Source organism: Acromyrmex echinatior, chromosome 12 (assembly GCF_024713525.1).
Source record: "Acromyrmex echinatior isolate Ae372 chromosome 12, ASM2471352v2, whole genome shotgun sequence".
NCBI classification, from domain to species: domain Eukaryota; kingdom Metazoa; phylum Arthropoda; class Insecta; order Hymenoptera; family Formicidae; genus Acromyrmex; species Acromyrmex echinatior.
The window spans coordinates 5,390,390-5,414,719 of NC_141863.1; the positions used below are offsets into that span (position 1 = coordinate 5,390,390).

General features: G+C 31.2%; 1 protein-coding gene and 1 long non-coding RNA gene across 2 annotated transcripts in view; both read left to right on the forward strand.

The window, feature by feature from the left end:
• Mid1 (calcium-permeable channel component Mid1) overlaps positions 1–24,330 on the forward strand; it is a 124,984-nt gene that overhangs the window by 25,444 nt on the left and 75,210 nt on the right. The window lies entirely within an intron of this gene.
• On the forward strand, positions 658–23,812 carry LOC147907765 (uncharacterized). Its single transcript, XR_015546986.1, has 2 exons — positions 658–749; positions 1,221–23,812. It is a non-coding gene; the product is annotated as an uncharacterized LOC147907765 (long non-coding RNA).

Consider the following 24,330-nt stretch of genomic DNA (forward strand, 5'->3'; position numbering starts at 1 on the left):
GAAATATGATAAAAATTATAAAGTAAAATATAAAATTATATATTATTGATTATATAATTATTATACCCGAAAATATTGTATAAAATATAGAAATTATATGCAGACATTTTAAAATTGTTGTATAACTTTAAAAGAATAACAGAAGAATACAGGGTTGGCCATATTCGACGGAAAGATCTGGCAACCACTGTAACTTTTGACAGAGATGTTAGATCGAGTAACGACGTTTCCTATAATTGAAAAAAAAAACATCTTTCCGTCGAATATGGCCAACCCTGTATGTGTAACTGAACATTTCGTGTTATTTACTTGAAATGCTAATGCTTCGATATTTAAAATTTGACGATATTGTGCGCATTCAGTATTGCTGTCGCCTTTAATTAAACGTGATTAATTCTTATTTTTACATCCAACCATATTAAATTTCTACTTAGCTGCTTAGTGAGCAATTTTATTAAATGAAGCAGTATCATATGTATCTGCTGAATAGAAATTAAATATTTTTTTCTTGTGTGTTCTGTACTTGTCGCTCTCATAATGATCGCGAACATTATTTGTTATCTTCGTTTAAAATTTAATAAACAACAAGGATGAAATGATTTCAGTGTTACGAGCGCCATTCGCCAGAGTGCGAATGAATCGCAGTCTTTGACATTCGTAAGAGATAGCACGAAGTAGACAGTATACTTGAGCATAAACCAGTATTTTTAAATAAAATCGTGAGAAATAAGCAAAGAATAACATCAAAAGTGAGTACAAACAAAAGGTGTCATATTATGTAATTGTATTATATGTAAAATTATGTTTTTAAAAATATTGAATTAATAAAGTTTCTTTTGCTTTGGACGACATTTCATAGCACGTGGTCGTGAAATATTGTTTAACTGATCAGTGATATTTAAAATAGTGGAAATAATCATATGTTGGAATTGACGTGCCATGTGAAATTAACGTTCTATGATAAATTAGTAACAAAATTTTCTTTTATTTAATACTTTTTGTGATAACTTTTGATATAGATCTTTTGTAATAACCTTTCACTTTATATAAATCTTGTATTCAAAATAAATAAATTTTATTATTAAAGAAATTTCATGTTTGTGCATATAACTCGAACGTTATATAAAATATATTATAATATAGAACTCCTAATTTTAATACAAATTTCTAAAAAGTTTATTACGAGTAAACAATTTAGAATTGAATAATTATTTTTACAGATGCACACTTACTTACTGGGATCGCTTTTGGGCGTAATAATTGGTAATAAGTTAATACGTCCTATACAGTATCAATTTCGAAGGTCGTCGTTCAGTGAATGTCTATTGAAAATTATCCTGAAAGTGATCCTAAAATATCGAAAAATATGTACGGCGTTATTGATAATAACTTTTTTTATCATTTCATTTATACCTTTCGTAGTAGCAGTAGCTTTGGGCCTAACAATAATAATAATACGTAATGAATTACTATGTAGCATATACCGTTTTGAAAACACAATGTCTATTAGTCATTATGTCCTAAAAATGATCCTAGAATATTTAGTTGAGTTATATATGATAATAACCTTAATCATTTATTATTGTTAATTCATAAAATATATGTATGTTGTTTCATAAGTAAATACATGTATAATGAAGTAATTTAAAACAATTTAATTATTTCATAATTTCTTTATAAGCAACAATATTATATAATAAATTGTAGAAAAAACTTTAAGTATTCACGATAAATCAGGAACATATATTGTCGTTGTTTCTTATTATTAATAAACAACAATGATAAAAATGATGATAAAAACATTCCGTTTTCTCATCATTTTTTAATAATTAATTTCAATTCTATTTTATATAATCAGAGATAGTTTATTAAATTCTATTGTTTATTTTTAAGCTAGATTTTTAAAATAAATAAATAAATTTACTATTCTTATAAAATCATATAACAATTTTTGTCTCACATATTATAATGATAATAAGTAATCTAAAACCTACTTATAAAGTAACATTAATGTAAGCCGCTGCTATCTTACGATTTTGTTTTTAAATAGATGCATAATTATATCCTTATCTCAGTAATCGATAAGATTTTATATTTAACTAGTATAAATTGTACGTAATTAGTACTATAGCGTTATAATATATACATATGTATAATGAACCTAATAATAAATAATCATTTTTTTTCCATTTTACAAACTTATCTTGATGATGAGACTGAATTATAAATATATATACATAACGGAAAGTGATGAATCCCAAGAAACTCGAAATGCAATTGATAGAAAGTTGTTATGAAAATCTAAATATCCGAACTGCAAATATGTAATAATTACGAATACATAATTACGAAAAGCGACGCATATTTTGCAAAGTATTTTATTTTTTCAAGGCAGCTTCTCTTCCTGCAAAAAAAAAGATTAATTGCAACAGCAAAAATCTGTGTATAGTGGCTAAATTTGAATTGTAATATATGGATGCTTAAAACTTTAACAATGTTGCTAATTTTAATTAGCTGTATAGATGAGATCACAAAAATTTAGTTATTCTGACACTTTTTGTAATGGTCGTAAAACGCGATACAATAATTAGATAATGTTACTGTGATAGACACAAGTTGGTATTTCTCATAATATTTTATGTGCTATTATTAATATACTTTATGCCATTATATTAACATACTTTAGCATAAATTTCCAGGAATATCATCTCCAAATTACTTTTTACATAAAACCAAAAAATATACTGTCAAAATAGATATCTCATTTATTTTAATCACGGAGCTCTATTTTGGGAATTTACCTTCTAGAAATTTTTTATTAGAATGTGGATGAAATCTTTTAATGCCGCATCTTTTATTCTATCGTATATACTCGTATAATATTCAAATATGAAAAGTTTAATTTCATTGCGTGTATCTCATAGCAGTGCCACGTATTTTTTGCAGATGAACTTTAGTGAAGCGTTAATTCAAGTGTGATTTTATAACTTTTGCTGTGTTAGTTATTTAAGACAGCAAATTTTTAGTAATATGCTCATAACAGACAAGTTCATTTTTCTAAGAAACCGACAGTAGTAAGTTATTTTGCTATTACAGCAAATACACTTCCAGCAAATCATGATTAGCTGTAGTGCTGAAATTTTATTTTCTGTGTACGCGATTCGGAAATTCTCATTACTGTAATGTTTCCGATATTATGATGAATAATAGATTAGGCCATAGAATCAATTTGTTCAATTAAATCTATTATTTAATTTGTTTCGCTCTTTAACCACAATATGATATATTTATTAACCAATCCTGCATAATATAATTACGGGCCTTGGCCGCAATCACTCAATTAATTTCATTAAGTTCGTTGGTTGTTGTAACTTTTATGGAGACGTATCGATTTAATTAACCTGGCCATGAGGATGCACAGACATAATTCAGACATTATAGCTTCACGCCGCGTAAGTAGAAATGAATTTTAGCATGATCGGCTAAGTTTAAGATACACGATAAAGTTTATCCTCTTTCGGGCTTCACCAAAATAATTCATCAGAAAAGTTTGTTTAACAAACGTAATAATTTATTTAAGACACTGTTATGCCTTCTTGGTTACATATATATTTGATTAGTTTTTATTTATCATTTTATTTATCATATTATTTATGTAGATCAAGAATTATAGATTCACGAGTTGAGTTAGAATTTAATTTCACAGTAATATTATTGTAATTAGACAAGTTATTAAAAGAAAAGCAATCGTATTTAAAATTGTTTTTAATCTTTTTTTATCTTATTTACTAATCTTATTTTAAAGATAAACAATCATATGACCATTGAATTATACAAACAAAACATTATCATAGAGATCAAATAAGTAGTCATTAAAAAAAGAAACAATTACATTTAAAATCAATTAAATGTTTATCTTTTCTTTTGCGCAATTTTATTTCAAAAAGAACACTCACATATTGATCATTTAATTGTTTGAGCAAAAAAAATTATAAACACATCTATGATGTAAGAAGACCAGGTTTAACATTGCGCATAAAGAGAGCTGAATATAATTTAGGGCAAATTTCTGATTAATGACAAATTTCTAATAGGACTTTACATTGATTTATAAAATTTGGTGCCAATTTCTGATTGGTTATACCCTGATTGGTTGTACTCTTAAAATTGTTCATCTAGTTTTCTTACATCATCTAAATAAACACATCTAAATAAACTAAGCTAATTGCAATGTATATCGAGTTTAAAGATCAAAGTATAGAGAGGTTCGTCAATCTATTGCCTAATCAACGACGGGTACACGAATGATTGTTCGTCACGTGAGGTTCTCGCTTGATTGTCCGATCTAGTTAGAAACGGACGAGCAAGCGGGATATCACACAGGGACTTCGGTTAAACTATGGCATGTGCCTTCATTCGCAGAGTATGCGATGTCCTTTCGGAACAGAGCGCATGCCTGAAAGGGAACCCGGGATCCCTTCAATCTCGGGAGAATTACGTGAGATTCTCGTCACGACTAACATCGCTTTAATCCGCCTGTTTATGAGCTTCCTCTTCCCTTAAAGTTTCTCACTACCTCTACGGATCCGAAATAGACGAGATAATTCGTATCCATCGAAATTTTTTTATCTCTTTACTATAATCATTAATCCTGTTGCTATATTTAATAAGAACGACGAGCTCATACGAGATATTAAAAACCGACCTAACTAAAATATAACAAGTAGATGTATGTACGTACGTAAAATAAGGAGCTTCAATTTTTATTGGAAAGCAAATCTTATTTATGATATAAAATTGTTCAGAGATATTTTATATGTCAATCTAATCTAATGTACAAATGTACATTAGATTAGATTGATCATAATATATCCATAATACTTTTTATCTATAATAGTTTTAAATTAAAGGATATACTTTTTTTATAGATAATATCTGTTATGTAAGATATAAAATGTAAGTTTATTTCATAATCTCTCAAGACAAGCAAACGTGTGAGAAATATTTCGATTAACAGGGGTAATAGCCAGATTCTGTTCTGTTGGGCGTTGATGATCTGGGATTAATGATATAAACATAACATTCACGTTCAGAGAATCATGAAGGTGACGTTAAGCTTGCGAGCAGCCTCTAAGTCACACTAAGTCAATGTAGCACAGCAAACTAAATTCCGGTTAACCGCACGACGAATTAAAATCCAGATTGTAGGTATAAAACGACGAGGATGACTGCGACGACAACGGCGTAGTTGAGTGGGAAACGCGGATTTACAAGCTCTTTTATTCTCTAAAACCGCACTCGGTCTTCCCTAATCTCGAGAGGGTCTAGTAATGGACCAGAGTGCAAAATAATTGAATCCGCAAACCGGTTGCGCGAAACGCTTATGCGTCACGCTAAATTATCGCGTTAGCTTTTAACTCGCAGTTAACTTTTGCCAAGCCTTCTGAAAAATTATTCGCGGCACATTACTCACTCGCAAAGATATTATCTTATTATATAGGTACTTACTTAAAATACACATTTTTTAGAAATTTTAGTAATTCTCTGTTCGTGTATTAGGATAATAAATTTTTAATTTAATTCTCATCACACGCACTATAAATTCGCTTGCGTTACTACATTAAGAAAAACATTTTGTTCTGTGAGTCAAAAATTTGCTGTAACAAGAAAAAATTTAACTAAATATAATAAAATAATAAAACTATAATTAATAGAATCATTAAAAAGAATCAAAATAACATTTGTTATTTTACATGTATCAATAACATACAAAATTTTAAACAGCCAATATCCGATTATAAAATTACAACTATGCGAACTAAACTGTTTAGTTGATACAGATAAATATTTTTTATTGTGTTTTCAAGTCAGAAAAATATATTTTGTAGAAGCAAAATGTTTTGTTATATATATAATTATTTGGTTATTGTTAAAAATGCCTCAACTAAACACAGTTTTACTGATGAAGACACTACATTTTTTTCCTGGTGTATAAAAAACGACTTTAAAAACCTCTATCTGTCAATTATACCTCGTAATTATTTTTAATTTCCATTACGCGAATTAGAGAAATCACATTGGGCTACATGAATCGGTTAATTTTCAATGCGTCGGGCGTCTTTATCAGTCGCAGTTATCCGGTTTTATCGGCAAAACTTTCACGGTCTCACGGTGCATCCTACGTGCAGTCAAATGGAGGTTTACGGCCCAGGATTTTACTTTAACGCCACGTACGAGACTGCGGTGTCGGGATTTCGCTACCGCATCATCATTTACGGCGCTGTCGTTTCTGTCGATTTTCCTTCGCCGATATGATTGAACACGTGATCGGATTTCTAGGCGAAAAGATATCAGGTCGTCCGCTGATATGATTTTTATGGAATTCGCAGTGCATCGAATGCGTGCCACGTCTGATCTTTGATGTTTTAGCAAAGCCAGTCACTGTACACTCTATAGACTCTAAAGAGTAATAGTAACTCAATTCTTTGTGTTAAATAACACTTTATTATTTTTAACTGTCGTGTAAATTAATTAATTTCTGTGGTTCACATTAATGCATGCATTTAGTAAATAATAAACTAAATTTACATTTAAGTCAATGTCAAATTTAACACATTTTTTGATTTAACTTTAGTGATTTAGTTAAATTATGATATATTGAGCAGTGATGATAGAAATGAAATAAAAAATTGGATATGTTTTATTATGAATTTACAGTGTATAATCATTGATATTGAAGCCAGATATTGATATTTGAATATTGCTATTCATTATTTAGATTTTAGAAATCTTTAAATATTTTTATTATTTTAATAGTAGATTCATGTATTTTTATTAATAAAACATGAATTTTTTTTTAAATAACAATTTTCACAATATTTACAGTTATTAAATATTTACAATTTTTACAATATTTTTAAAAATAAAATATTAAAAATTTCTTTAAAACAATAAAATTCTTATATGAATTCTTGTTTGAAATATACAACAAATTATTTAAAAAATATTATGTTTTTTAATTCCGTTTTTGAGGCTATTTTGAGACAAATGGGATTTGTTTTGGAAATAGTTTTGAACAAAAATGAAAAAAAAAAGAAGAATAAGCGTTTCATACGATGAATTCGATCACAACTGCAATGTTCCGTGGCAAATTCGCGACCTCTTGGTCGCGAGGTCGCTTTCTGCAGCACAAATCGCCATTTCAGCGGGATAAATCCATGAGCGAAAGTTTTGCGCGCCGACAGAACTTCTCTCACGCGGAAATTGCCGCCGCGCCATTTGCGTACGGAAATCGATTCACGGCAGGATAAACCGCGGTAAAGCGTCCTTCTCTCTTCTTTCTCTGGATTTCGTCGGTCCGTTCCCGCTCTGGAAAAATATTTCTAATTCCGCGGACTTCCGAATTCTGTTGCCCTGCCAAGAAACTTCCTTAATTTTGGCTGTGGGACAACTTCTATGATTTTAGACTTTAGGTACAAATCTCGTCATTGATTGAATAATCGAGAAGAAGATGCGTGAATATCGTCAATTTATGTACTAATTTAACGTAAATTTAATTTAACAAAATAAAATTCGAATATGAAGTGATATAACTGATACATTTTTAGATCAAAAAGTAACATTGATATGAGAATGTAAAAACTGTGCATGAAGTATACGATATATTCATATTGTAACGCGGCAAACAGTATCATTTATCTCGAACAGCTGGCGATCATAGATATTATTGAAAATATTGATGTTTAACAATTTCACGTGAAAAAACTTTATTTATTTTATATTTTTAGAATAGCTCACAATTTTATTCTTTAAACATTGAAACGTAAATAGATTTAAACAATCTTTGGTAGACTTATATTTAGTAACATTTAATCATAAATTTTTTTTGTATGAGAATAAAAAGAATAATCCGTTTTATTATTCTCAAAATAATAGCTATGTATTATCATTACTATATTCTCAGTCACGACAACGCATTTTTACGTCGAGTTGACAAATTTGACGACTGCGACCGTCGTTTTTTTGGACGTCGTTTCATTTATATTTATCGCAAACAGTACTCGATCTATTTTTCATTATATTTGTTCATTCGTTTTTCGTTCCACAGTCATTTACGGTACATTTGCGTGAATGAGCATCATAGAGACAAAGAGTGAAAAACAGAAGGAAGAAAAGCGTGACAGCCCCTTATCGAAAGTACGAAGCGGTCGATGCGCAAATCGCGATGCGCTAATTATTATCATCGCTATTATCACAGCATAATAATTATCACCGTGCGTCCCTCGCACTGCAACGGTCGATGGCGATGCACGTGCACCGGATATGACGACCGTCGTCGAGCAGTTGCAGCTTCAGCCCTGTCGCATGCAGACGGTCGCCACGTCTCTCTCGTCACTCGTGTATGCAGCACTCACGTCGTGTGAGCGGCGGGTCACTTAACGATTTATTGTTCGACGTGTAACTGCAAAAAATTCCTCCTCCATCTCGTCTTCTCTTTCCCTTTGTGGGCGTTTTCTTCGCGCGGCTCAAATATGGATCGTTCGGATTTGTTAATGATTAATTATGACGCGCAAAACTCTGACATTATTGCGACGATGACGTAGCTTCGTTATTTGTAGAGCTCGTTTAATGGCATTTCAAGCACTTTATTAGCCGTTAAAATTTTGGTAAAACTTCAGAAAATAGGTGATCTCACCGATTTCAATAACCTTGACATACGTGTGTCCCTGAATGATCTCCAACATATCTTGAATGATCTCCAACAAATTTTAACCATCACTCGTTAATTCGTTAAAAAGTTTGAAAAATGATGTTTCTTTTCTATTATATGAAACAGAAATTTTCTGCTTTAAAATATATTTTACGACTTTCCACACGAAGCGAGGACTCAATACTAAAATATAAGTTGGTTAGGTCAACATAGGTTTGGGTGGTCCTCGCTTCACGTGAAAAGTCGTAAAATATATTTTAAAGCAGAAAATTTCTGTTTTATATAGAAATGAAATATCATTTTTCAAACTTTTTTGTTAAGAACTTTTTAACGAATAAACGAGCGACGATTAAAATTATCTCTAGATTTATTTCACTTAAGTGAAGTAAATCGAATTCTAGTGAATATTAGTGAATTCTTTCGAGGTGGAATAAACCTCGCTTTGCATTGTAAAATATATGCATGGAGGCAGTACATGCATCCCGTAGGGGGGCGGTCCCTTCCAAAAAATATAACCTAATCTAACTTATATTTAGTACTGGATGGCCCTTGCTTTGCGTGGAAAATATTGTAATATGCTTTATTCCACCTACCATCTGCCTAGAGGTTTAAAATCTTTAAAATTTTAATTTTAAAATCTATTTAAAACAGACAATTTGTTTGTTTTATTTTATTTTAAAAAGAAATGAAAAACACATTTATAACTTTATTTGTTAATAATTTATAATTATAATTATAATTTTAATATAATTATAATTATAATTTTTTATGTAAACATTTAATAATTTTATCAATTTTTAATGTAAATTATTAGATATCAAATTTTGATATTTTTAACTTGTATGTATCAAAATGTAAATCAACCATTTTTTAATTGCTCAGTTTTAAAGTAAATGATGTCCTTATATTAATATAAGTGTAGTATGCATTCAATAAATAATAAATTAAAGTTAAATTTAATAAATTTTCTTGAGCTAAATTGTTTAAGTCTGTTGTTTTAGTAAACTAACGGCATTGGATGAAATACAGTACTTTATGAATTTATAAATTTATTTAGTAAAGGATCTGCACAATTTTCTGCGCGCCCTGCATGGATTTTCGGATTCCCAGACCGCGCATTTTTACGCTTCCTCGCATTCTACGATCCTGGATTTCACGTGTCTCTCTTTCTCATGGCGGAAACTGCCGACGTTTTCAGCAGCGATGACGAGGGTACTTTCGATGAAAAATGCGGGAAATGCGCGTTATGTCTCTAACGGGCAGGGTATTATTCATTCGAACGTGTCACAGAAATTGATATTGTCATCATTTTGCACACCGTCGAATTACCATCGAAATGATGCGTATGGAGTTGCAGCTTGTCGTGTGCAGACACCGACCACTTCTCTTTCGTATATATGTGCACCGGGTGAAATGATAGTTGTCAGGCACATTTGTGTGTGTTATACGCAAATGTATTGACGCTCTCACATATAATCTTGTATAACAATTCAATGTCAGGTGTTTCAATCGCGGATAACCGGTTTCAATCGCGGTATTGTTATTCGAGTCGCGACACACGTCTCTTTATGGATAATAAATTATTAGTGGCTAATAATTTGATGGAAACTTCGAATAATAATATAATAATTATATTGCGAAAAGATTTTAATACCTAAATATTAATAAGCGTTCAATTACAATGTAGCTATACAGAAAGAACGGTTTTATCAAAGTATAAAAAAATTTATTTAGATACAAATCTGAACATTATTATTTAAATCGTCAACATAATTATGTAGGACGCTCAAGCAGGTTGTTAAAATGCAAGACCTCTTGCAGTATTTGAGCATCCTATGTAATTATTTTGCACAATAAAATTATTTACAGATCTATATCTACCCATACATGTAGCATAGAACATTCCAGTAATATTGCAGCCAAATTTCAATAATATTATAGTAACATTGCTGCAGTATTGGAATAATTTGTGCTGTATAGATGTACAATAAAAACACTTGCTGAAAATTAAAAAATTTAGCTTATAGATTTGAAAATAATTTTGTTGAATCATTAAAATAGTTATATACATATATATGTAAAAAAAAATAATTAAATACGTAGAAAATTCAAGCAAAACAGCAATGCTGCAAAAAATGTTGACATTTTAGCAACAACTTGAACGTCCTCCATACCTAATTATTTCGATAGTCCTTTTCAGATCTGTTTTTAAATTTTTAGATATTTCAGTAAAATCGTTCTTTTCGCGTATGCAGTAAAATTTCAAATGTTTCAGAAAAATGATTCTTTCCGTATAATATTTATTAGAATACCATTTTTTTATTATACATAAAATTCCTTATATATACCTCGTATATTCCATACGTAAAATGGACAGCATATTTGTCTTACGAAGTAGACAGTGCCATTATCGGGCATATAACATTATCCCGTTGTATATCATTCGTAACGAATCACATACAGAAAAGTATCCATCTTCGGTTCTGGTAACACTACCACGAACGGAAAGATCGAGGACGACAGGTCACGCACGAACATATATATAACAAGCTGCTCCGTAAATTCTCTCCATCGCAAATCCGGGTGAATTTCACCACTTGGGGAGGGGATTACACGTGTCGCGACTGCACACGTAAAGTGAATCTGCGAAAAAGTCACACGGGCGATATCGTCTTCATCGTGTCGTCGTGGTAGTCGTGTAGTGGTAGTCTTCAAAACGTCTGCCACTGTTAACTCCACGAGTTAGTGCACGATTGCATGTGGTTGCATTGCCGATGCATATATGCAATTGTGGCCTGTCGCTCGCAGACGGCGAGCCACTCCTCATCCTCGCGTTCGCGTGTTCACGTGTGGCACGTATCCACGTACATGTGAGTATATATGCACGCTTGTGTGCCGGCGGACGTCCATTTCTCATCCCATCGGACTAGCCCTCTTCGGGCAAACATAGAGGGGGATGAACACTTCGGATATTTGGCAACGAGCCGCGGCCACGGATGTGACCCGAGTGTGTATCTTGTTATTACTTCGATACACTTGATATTCTCCTGGGACCAACTTGTACCCAGCATTTCGTAGCACGTGCCGTTCACCAGAATCGTAAATACAAATCTTGCCTCCGCGAGACGCGCAGAAAGACGTGAACGCGAAAACTGGAGATATCGAGATCATCGGAGATATCGATGGATCCAGAAATTTGTCACGTTAGGACTGCAAATGTTTTGACTCTGGATCTGAGTTTTCCTGAGATGTGGAAGTCAAGTACGAATTGTCAAAAAACTTATAGCGCAGCACCTAAGAGTTAAGAAAATCGTGGTTTTGCGCACCTTCAAGATAAAAGTGTAGAAAGTAGAAATAAAAATTTATGCGTTGAAATATCACCGGATGATATTAATCATCCGGCATTTCTCTTCGAGGGTGAGTACATCTTCCTTTGAAAAATGCAAATTCATTTAAATAAGTAATTAGATTAATACGTCGGTCTCTATCCCGGGAAGATTAAATGTTCGACGCGAAAGCGCACTCCCCAGTTATTTATTAAGGTGCTTAATCTGCCCGGCGCGTTATCACTTATTAATATCCTTCGAGACTATTTCGTTATCGTATATAATTCATTCATGGATCGTTCGATGCGGCTTATCCTCGTGGCAGATCTCGTTGCACTTCGTCCGATGAGCTTTCCCCGTCTTCTCGCTGCTCTAAATTTCCCCGTGGGATATTATGCAATCAATTATTCACCTTCAATGCGGCGCCCTATGTCGTTTCAAATCGAGAGTACTTTTTTATAAAGGGTTCCTCGTATGAAGTCATTTCTTCCTCGCGTTCGCATTCCTACCTCTTTCATATGTACTACGTGTCCGGAAGGAAGAATCTGGCGTGTGGACCTTCCAGTCGTACACATCTAGAGTGATAAAAACGGTTGACTACGTAGTATCAACTGTACGATAGAGGGACATCTGGAGGTATCATCGTTTAATATCTTCCTTTTTATGTCGCCGTTTTATGGGCCAAGCAGTGATGTGAAACGTTTATCGACGCAGACATGCGTTTCGAAAAAGGCGATTCTCGCCTTTACGAAGTACAACCGTAAATAGAGACATTTGCTCGACAAAAAAGCCGATAATTTGTGGGCGATTTAATAGATATAGCTAAGGGTTCGCAGATCCTCAAAGGATCCCAATAATTATGTGGCAAATTGGGTGCCAGTGAGTTGGTTTGCACATTTATATGTAGATTATAATGTGGTGAACGAAAGACATTATAGATATTATAGATACAAGAATCAATAATGAATAGTTTTTAAGCTATGATGTATCGAAGATGTAAAACTTGTATCATAAAACATCTTTTTTATTCCATAGCTTAACAAAAGCTGCAAAACTAACTTATTGATGTATGTATAATATTGTGTATAATATCTTCTATATGAGGAGTAGATTTTTAAAATACGTTTTGTCCAAAATTTGTAATTTTCAGAAAACGAGAAAGAAAAAAACTCCGTAAGTAAGTTACGCACTTTACAGAAAATAACAATATGCTAATCAGTACGATGTGAAATATTAAACAAATTTGCTAGACAATTACTAAAAATGTTAAACAAATACATTTTGTTTGTCTCTAGTTAAAAAATATAATGCACTTGGAAATGTCTATGTTCTTTCATCATATAAATTAATAATGAAAAAATGCTTTGAATATCTCAGAGTAGCTTATAGTACGAGTCTTTCAATACTGAACACTACCATTTATAACTAAAAAAATAAAATTTTGGACAAAATGTATTTTGGAATTCTACTCTTCATATAACACTTTCTATTCACCAAATTATAAACTGCATTATATGAAAATTAATATTCATATCACCGGAACCCAATTTTTCATACAGTTAATGCGGAATCCTTTGATGATTTGTAAACCTATAAATAGTATAAATTTTTTTGCTCGGATCTTTAAATTTATGGAACTATCAAATAAATGTTACTGTACTTTAATTATTTTACATTCTTATTGATTTTTGTACGTCTCTCATTTCTTTCTCTAACAGATAAACATTCCTTGAATCTCATGTCTTGTAATTTCATCTATGGAATTACTTAGATCCCGAGAAGTCAAACAAAAGCATGTCTTGTGAAGGTTATAAAGAGCTGCAATTTACATCGTGCATTTAGGAAATGGTCTTTCAGCGAAACGGAACGACAGCCGCTCGTTTGAGATATTAATGCGTAATTAGTGCGCCATTTGTCAACTTCCTCGCTGTTACGGAAGCGCGACAACACGGCCGGTTGCAAATTGTTCGTTGATCTGGCGTTTCGTCAGTGCGTTTCGTCGGCGCAAATTGCGCGGAACGCGAGCGTGTCACAGGCGCGTGTAACACGGTGATAAAAGTCGTGATGATGCTGCCTGTGATTACTTTGATCCCGAAATATCGGAACGCCGACTCGCTTGATACTGGCACACAGAACGGTTTTGCTGAAGTATTTAAAAATTTAGCTACATTGAAAAAAGAGTTTGGTAATAGCTACTAAATGTTTAGTGAAAATCCCGAGTGAAGTAATGCCAATTAAACATTCGGTTGAAATAAATAAAAATTATTTTACTTTCTTAAATATTTAGTATAAATATTATTAAACGATTACCATTTAGTATACTTACTAAATATTTATGAAAGTAGAATAATTTTTGGTTAAATTAATCAAACAAATTTAATTGGCATTATTTCACTAAACATTCGGTAGTTGTTACCAACTCTTTTTTCAGTGTAGATACAAATTTAAAAACAATTTTGTTGGACGTTTTAAACGGGTTATTAGAAACCTTATGTAGATTAAATATTTAATATATTTGAATTTTATACATAATTATTTACTTAATAAAATTATTAAATTAAAATAATTATGATAATTTAATAAGATTACTTTCAGATTTATATTGAGCTAAATTTTTTAATATTTCAGTAAAATTATTCTTTCCGTGCATACGTTTCGTATAGAGTTCAGATAGCTTCATTCATCCCTTAAATTTAATGGCGTCGATTTAATTTCAAGTTGGAAATTCTTTTATAACTTATGTATAGTTAAGAATGAATGGGAAAATTAACTTTGCTGTGAAAAAGATAAAATGTTCCTCTAGTCTGACTATCAGGATTATGAAAAATTGTTAGAATAAGATAAAAATCTGATATAACCAATTTCCCAATTTTTAGATGTATAATGTTTAATGTCATTGATTATGATATTATTATCGATCAAGACAACTGGCACACTGACATTATTCTAATACTATCAATGAAGACAAACCACGTCTTGGAAGCGATCGATTTTCCAATTTGATATTTCGAGATATAATTTATTACATTTTGAGAGTAATATCAATTCTTTACACTAACGCGACGGTTCTTTCATCCTGTATATTCTTTATTGGAAAATTATTATTGATGACAGTATTTCTTGTGAATATTACGTGAATATGAAAAATCAGAATAGCTGGCAATCTATGTCGGCTGCGAAAAGTCGTAAGTCTTGTTAGCGATGCTTATAGCGATAGTCCTTTTCTCTTTCTCTGAATACGAATCTTTCATAAATTCCGTTTCAGTTCACAGCTCCATCGTGTTTCATGTCACCCTTGGCACATCTCCGCGCATCGACGCTCATAAATCAGGGTTGAGTCGAGGGTAAAGTTAATAGGGACGAAGTTTGATTAATCCAGCCCGACAATAGTCGCTGCGAAAAGTTGCAATGAGAATAGAGGAGGGGATTCCCTTGTGAAAACATCGCGCGTACATCGCGAACGTATTAATATGCTTTTGTCGATAAATTTACTTGAAAATCGCGGAACGCCGCTATTTGATGAATGGATCAATTTGTCACGGCTTGTGCGAAGATTTATGCGTTATTTGCCGAGAAAATACAAAGATATGATGTCGACAAATAATGAAATCTTTAAAAGAAAATAAAAGAAACGAGGAACAATATGTAAATAAAATAACATTTGAAATTACATAAATTAAATAAAAATAAAAAGAAATATAAATAAATAAATAAATAAACAAATATACAAAATATATATTTTTTAATCTTAATTTTCAATTTATATATACATATACAATCTTATTTTTTATAATTTCACGATTGGAAAAGTTGTTTAGATATTTTTATGAATATTTATTCAAACATATTCCGCAGCAATATTCCATAACATAACACAATGCTTTCCTAAAATGTACTTTTGGTCACAATTAGCTATTAAATCGATGACGATTTAAACAGCTTTTCCTTCGCAATGACAGTCTACGATATCGAGTGTAATAAAGTGTGCATCATAAAACATGTCATCGACAAAATATGATCAAGTAATGATAAAAAATGTAAACGGAAAACAAATTGTCCACCTTTGATGTAATGGTATGTACGTTTCGCAGAGAAGCAAGCCATCGATTATACCGGCTTTTGTAATTTCCGAGCTTTCTTCCGAAGTCCCTCCCTCCATTTCCCAAAAAGATCTCCCCCAAATATTTTTTTGAAGCGGAATAGGGACTCTCTTATCTTTACTTTTTTTAAATTGATGGATTTTCTTAAATTGATGTCTGTCTAACTGTGAAAAAATTTTTTTTGGGGAGGCTGAGTAGGCTGTCAGTCAGCCCCCTTACGTGTTAATCGATTTGGAAAGTGTACTTGTATCCTGTGTATTTGATTTTCTAAATCAGTTGTTATTAACGTGGGAAGCTGATTGATAACCAATCAGCCCTCTCACAAAATTTTTTTTAGCTAAACGATATGAGCGTAAAAATTTTTTTGTAGATTTTGAGAGTCCTTAAATAGTGCATTGTTATATTATTTATTCATTAAGATTTGGTTAAGTGGGGGGGGGGCAGCTAAACAGACATTAAATTGATGGATGTTTTGTCATTCCAATAAAATAGAAGGTGATCATTATTACACTTATGACCTAATAAGCATGGCATTACTTTCCATATCGATGTACATATGCTCCTAATCTGACAAATATATTTTGCATAGCAAAATTTATTGATCAATTTTTAATTTTTTTTTTTCACAAAATGCCAATGTAATCTTTAAATATTAACTTTTAGTTATGATAAAATTTATTTTATCCACTTAATTTTCAGTGATTAATTTTCACCACTTTTGTAAGGATATAAAAATTATTAAATAATTATTTTAATATCTTCAGAAATTTGTAAAAGTATGCATAAAAAAATAGAGATCATTATTTAATCAAGTGCCTTTGGTATTTCAAACCAAAAAATACTTAGGATACGAATGATTCAATTGTATATATTAAATAAAAAAAAACTAAATTACAAAAAAAACACAAAAAAGCTAAATTACAAAAAAAATCAGGATATTTGCTTCAAACAATTGCCAATAAACAATAAAATATTATTATTAATTAATTTCGAGCGATGTGCGGGCAGAATCTTAATCTACGGATTTTATTGAGTTATTTAATATTAAGTATCGAAAAATTGGCAAAACAGATCGCGTACAATTGAAATATCTTGCGAATACGAAAGAGAGAAGATAGGGAGAAAAGGTTTTCGTGAGGTACACGAGCGCGGAAGATTTGTACAGTATCCCATTAATGGATCAATTCTGTAAATTACCGTGTTTCCGCTGGAGTCTCATAATGAAAATCAAGTTAGGCTCTCAGTATCGAGATATAGAGCAAATTCGATTACGGATCAGTAATGGAATTGAACGAAATTCCGGATACTCTATCGAGCCGTACGACTTTCGGTTTTATCTCCTCAATGCCAATGTTGTGGATAAGGGGGATCGTTTATCCTTATCGACTCGAAGGTAAGCAAGACATTAAGGCGTTTCCCTTAAATCCCTATATCTTCAATGAAGGGGAGAATAAGAGTATCCTTGGAAGACAAGGAGAGAATAACTTCGTTTCTAGCGCCTTGGAGGAAACGAATCGGTAGAACTCATCAAACCTCCACGTCGTATCCATGATAAAATTACATGATTTCGTTTAATTTGACGTAATGTTAAGCGTAGTCGGGCGGATAAATCGGGACAATCAACTATAACTATCATCAAATTCCACATAGAATCGTATAAATGCCCGAATTATATAAACGCGTTGTAACAATTCGTACAATTTATATTCAGTGAATCGAAAATGATTTCCGAAAATTATTATTGCTGCTATCTAGCTTCAATGTCTCTGTTGATTACACGAAAAGGACAGTTTGACTAAAATATCTTTCCAAAAATTTTAGTAGGTAATACAGATCTAAATATAATTTTGCTGGGCCATTAGAATGAATATGTAAGACGTTCAAACTGATTGCTAAAATGTCAAAACTGTTTGTAGCGTTGCTCATCATACTTGAATTTCTTACGTAATTATTTTGATGATCCAACAAACTTATTTTCAGAACTATATCTAGTCAAATTTTTAAATATTTCAGTAAAACTGTTCTTTCCTTGTAATATTTATACATTGTCATATATTTATCTCTTCACGGAAAAAATGGTTCTGCTGAATATTTAACTGCTGAATATTTAAGATATAGATTCGAAGATAATTTTGTTGGATCAAAATAATTATGTAAAAAATTTAAACATGATGAGCAAAAAGTTTTGACATTTAAGTAACTATAGCTTCAACGTCCTACATAATTATGAATTGTCAATTATATTTATTTTTTCACGGTAAGAATGATTTTGCTGAATATCTAAAAATTTTACGAGATACTTACAGATCTGAAAATAACTAGCTTTAGCGTCCTACATATTATAATTCTTTTGATAATCCAACAAAATTATTTTCAGTCTACATCTAATTAAATTTGTAGATTCAGTAAAACTGTTCTTTTATGTGATATTGAATTGTCATATATTTATCTCTTTATGGAAATAATGGTTTGACTGAAAATCTATTTAAAAATTTAATTAGATATTGATCTGAAAATAATTTTATTAGATCATTAAAATAATTATGTAGAACGCTTAAATGTTGATGACAATGTTGCAGTTTTAATTTTAGCAACCAGTTTTAGCATCCTACTAATTATTTAATTGTTTTGATGATCTAAATTAATTATTTTCAGATCTAGCTAAATTTTTAAATACTTTAGCGAAATTTTTTATTTTTTTCATGTTTCTTTATTGTTTTAATAACTGTTATGTTATATCAAATTAGAGAGAGAGAGAGAGAGAGAGAGAGAGAGAGAGTAAATCCTCAATAAATTATATTTCAAATTCTCCTTCATCTTTTTAACAAAATCGTCCTCTTCGATTGTGTACAGAGGGACAGTGTGTGGTTAGATTATATGTCTTTCCGCGATATAAATCCGCTGGTCTCTCGCCAAAGAGATTATATCACGTGTCCGGCTGATTATCGTTTTGTGTCGGTATCACATCACGGGCGACGTACGCGAGCGTTATCGCGGACAGACTTCGTGTAAAGCGCTGTACAGCTTTTCATGACGGGTATATTTATCATACGTGAAAGGAAGCAGTTTTTACCATGAGAAAGAGTGTTCGCTCACAAGAACAGCCCTTTTCTTCAACTCGTGTGACAAGTTCCAAGGACTCTCGGAAACGTCTCTAATGACTCCTCGAGCTTAAAGCAGTTCGGTAACAATCCACCAGCGGATTTTGGACATTTCTTTAGTTTAAGATATGGTGCACATATTCCTTTGTAGAAAATGAAATATTGTTGACCAAACCTATAAATACTAAAAACTTATATCTTTTTAAATACGATAACATACTATAATTTCATAAATTATTACTAATTTATTAAGTACATACATAAATAAAGTGTTGACAACAATGTATTGATTTAACTCGTGTGGGGGAACAAACGAGAATATTATTTATAAATTTTATTGTATGGAACAAATTGTTTATCCTATTAATTAATCTAATAGCACAATTATTGACACAATATTGACCAAATGTTAGCTTAGTCCAATGTATCTTCATTTTCGCCAATAAATTGCTATAACTAAAGTGATTATAATGTGATTATAATACGATGTAATTTATCAATTCATGTAACGAATAATATAATTACAAGTTTATAACAATTGAGAAATATCATTTATAAATTTTATCGTATAGAATAAAATGTTACTTAACTGACTTAATAACACAATTATTGGCACGATATTGACCAAATGTTAGCATAATATTGGTCTAATATATCTCCAACGTTTAACCAATGTTTCGCCAATAAATTGCTCCTAGAGTAACTATAATAACAATGTCATTATTTATGTAATAATATGATTACAAACTTATAACTATTAACTGTTTTGATTGATGATTTATATCTGCACTACGTTCGTTCTATCTCTCTTATCTAGGCCAAAGTTCCAACTTCGTATGTATCAATGTCCGAACGAAAGTTCGCGTGAACATGCGGGAGTTCGGAACACTCAAGCATCGCGACGTAGCCGCAACTCTGATACCGGAATCGCCTGAGATGCATCCCAATAGAAACAAATTAATTAACAAGATTGATGTTGAAGAGAGAGAGAGAGAAAGAGAGAGAGAGAGAGAGAGAGAGAGAGAGAGAGAGAGAGAGAGAGAGAAAGAGGATCGCAATAAGCACGAGCAAATCCAGACCGTTGTGATATCTCACCAAAAATAGGCGTTGTTATTTCGAGAGGGGTCGTGAGAAGAGGAGCGAAGGACACTGTGGCGGGAGAGGAAAGGCTGTTGGATGGATGGGATGAGGGGGTGGCAGTGGCGGGATGCTGGCGGATTGAAAGGGACCAGGACGATGGAATTGGGGTGGCCGGGGTGGAGTGACGGCGGGGTGAAATAGGTTGGGACGGTGGGTGGTGAGGCGACGTGGGGGATCGGTCGGGTAGGATTCAAGGTGCAATCAATAGCGAGATTGCCCTCGCTCGGTCGCTACTCGACGCCAATATAGGACCGTTATAGACACACACGCAGAGCTGTTATGATTACAGATCTACGCGGGGGTGTCGCATATGTCAGGGGAGATACAGGAAGCAGAGGGTTGTAGCTGAACGGCGATGATGGTACGGGACTGGAGTCCGCGATTTAACGGCACTATTGCGTGCAAAAGGTGCCTCGAAAAGTTTCTGATTTCCGACGATGAATCTGATAACTACTGGGTGATAACTGGAGCGCGGAAGTATCTCAAATTTCTTACGCTCTTCAATTTGTTCACAGGAGGGGAGACGATAGATTTTCGTTCTTTTTCCGAAATGTTAATATTGTACCGCCTGAGATTTACACGTTTCTTGTTTTATTTGGCGTTGTCGGCTGCAGTTTCATATTTAGAAGCGAAACATGCAGGTCCATATTTAGAAGGCGCTTATTAACTCTTATACATAGAAAAATATCATTTTATTGCTAAGAAAAGTGATTACTCAGTTTACTTTCTTTCTATTAAGTAATGGTTATCTTTAACAAAGAATATTTTCTTGATAATAATCTCCAAATATATTTATTACAAATTTTAGAAAAACTTATTAATATGTACTTTAAACAAGAATTAATTCTGTTTTGAGAAGAATATCATAAAATTGATCGAAAAAGCGACTTATATACTTCGTATAATAAGCAAATTGACTTTATTTTAATTTAATAATCTGTTGAAGTATTATACTTACTATAGGATTCAGAATATATTTTGAATAAATTTAACGTTTGTGAGGAACTTAGAATAAATTTGTGGATGTATGAACTTTTGCAATACTTGAAACTAAGATTGGGTAATTATACATATATAGTTAATAAGTTAAAAGTTAAGCAAAAATTAAAAAGTTAAATTAAAATTTTCAATAAACATTGATAATGACCTGATTGGAGTCGAAACATATATCTGTTTCTATTATTTTTATTATTGTATGTACTATTATTACATGTAATTAAATTTTCAAATATTAGGCCCGTAGCCTTTCTCGTTATTATTTTTTAAACGTTTAATAATAACTATCTTAATTTAATTGATTTTAAATGAATTAATTTTTTACTTAATTTACTCTTAAACTTTAATTTATTGACTTTTGTTTAAGTTAACGTTCTTTTATTTTTTTAAATGCTAATATTATTTTCTGTAAAATTTTAAATATTAGAGATCCTCAATGATTGTGTGGCAAGTGCTGCGAGTAATGAGATGAAGATGGGTTGAATCTACATTTAGGAAACTATTAGTGCTATTGCGTCATGCTATTTTTGTTTTACTCTAATGAGTGACAAAGAAAGAATAAGAACTTTTTACTTACATATAATTTTCAAAGAACGTGCAAGTATGGCTAGCGCAAAGGAATAGGTACTTACAAAATTACTTACATTTAAAAAAATTACATTTTATTTTTATTTCATAATATAATAAATATCAAAATATGAAAACACTTATATAAAAATACTAAAAATTAGTTTTTTATTGTATAAGAAATATTTTTGTTATTTCATACAATTTACAAATTAAATATTAAATTTATCTGATGATCTTGATTGTAATTGTTTTGTTATTCAAAGTATCTAATCTGATTTTAAGAAAAATTAGGATATTCTAATTTAATAAAATGTTTTTAAAAATTAACTTTTTATTTAATTCGAGTTAATTCAATCTTAGTGTAACTTTAACTGAGTTAAGTTTATTTAACTTTTAACTTAAATAATTAATTTTATAAACCTTAATTTAATTTAGTTTAAAAAAACATTACCCAACCTATCCAACCTTGCTTGCAACAAGTAATTATCATTTGCGTATAGTATATTTTTTCTGTGTACACGATAATTTTCTAGTCTTTTACACATGATGGGTTATTCGTGTTCCGAGTTAATTTTACTTTAACAAATATCCAAAAATTATTAGGTGATTCTTACATGTACTTTAATATCTTTGTAAAGTTGTGTATTAAAAAAAATTGCATGTAAATATTATAACTAATTATTTAATCCTAGTTTTTTGAAGAAAAAAAATGTGCAGAATATAAATAATCAAGCACTAAAAGTTAACAATATTAGCATATAGTTCATATTACATATAGATATTGTAAAAATTTTAGAAATAAAAATGTGTTATGTAAAAGCGTGTTTATTGATAAAATCAAATTTTGATTAATGAATTAACTCAGAACAGAAATAACTCATTATGTGTAGTAAAAGACTGGAAAATTATCATGTAACACACAGAAAAAATATACTGTACGCAAATGGTAATTACTTGTTGCAGGCTTTAATCTTCGAATTTCTGTCACGTTAGTAGAGAAATTATTCAAGCATTCTTTTTAATTATATTAGTTGACAATTGTATCAGTTTACATGACCGTCCAACTTGGCCATTATTGTTAATTGTGAAAAAAATTATATCATCGTTAAACTAACGTCTTAATGTGAAGTGTTAGAAATATTTTATTGAATTAATATATTAACAAATATTGAAAATAGAATATTATCTGGTTATTGAATCTTTTTTTTTTTTATAATAAAGAACTAATAAAGAACTAAAAGTTTATTTTGTAATGTGAAAATTAATGGAAATTGGACAATACGATGGACAATGATGGTGTTAAACAAGGCATTATGTAGTTAAAAATAAGTAATTTATATTTGTTCTGTGATACAAATTTCTACAAAATTATTACATGGAAATTAATTGTGCGTCATATATCAATAACATCATTTGTTAAAAGTAGCTGAAAAATTAATGTGTTCACCATATTATATATAATGTTGTAACAAGCGTGTTGATTCATCATACTAATATTATAACAGACAATGAAAAAATACTACAAACTATGAAAAAAGACTCGGAATCAAATTTGCGAGATGATATATAGTTTTCAATTATTCCTTTGTTTTATTTTTTTTATCCGATCATGACGATAAAAATATTTTCCTTATTTTCATTTCGATTACAATTTTTTAACATCTCGGAAGAAAAGAAAATATTTTTTCATCGATTTGAAGCTCATCTCGAAAGAGACATTCTTTCGAGATGCGCTCTATTATTCATGTCACTGGTATGACTGCACTAATTGTCATTGAATATGCTTACATGTTTGCACGCGGGTATGTTTCAGTGTGTAAGCGTGCGGTTAACGCGGATAGCTACCTGGGGAAACGCATGAAGCGTCGAGATACCATGAATACTTCATCCTTGTGTGTCGATGTGCCTCCTGCGTTGGCTTTAAGCCATCGATTATATTATCGAGACCGTTTATCGCACGATCAAAGTGCATACGTTTGCTTTGTTTTGAGCGCGGATTACATGGTAGAGTATAACACACAGTAGTTCTTTTTATCTAGGGATGTCAATGGAAAGCTAGGCAGAATGATAAAAAAACTCTTTAACACAATTTCGAATAATTGAAATAAAACATTGCGTTTTTAAAAAAATATAAAATATATTGATGACGCACAATCAATTTTGTCGCGATTATTGTAGATTCTTTTAATAATGTCTACGCTTAATTATTAATTCAAAAAAAAATAAAATTTTTAAAATAAAACTAAAATTTTATATTACATACCACATTTGGAACGAAATTGCTATTCACGTACTCTGCATGTCGATGATAATAACAATCATTTATGGTTCGATAATTTTTATTTTGGCAAAGAATCCAAGGCTAAGAGAATTGGGGTAACTTGAGA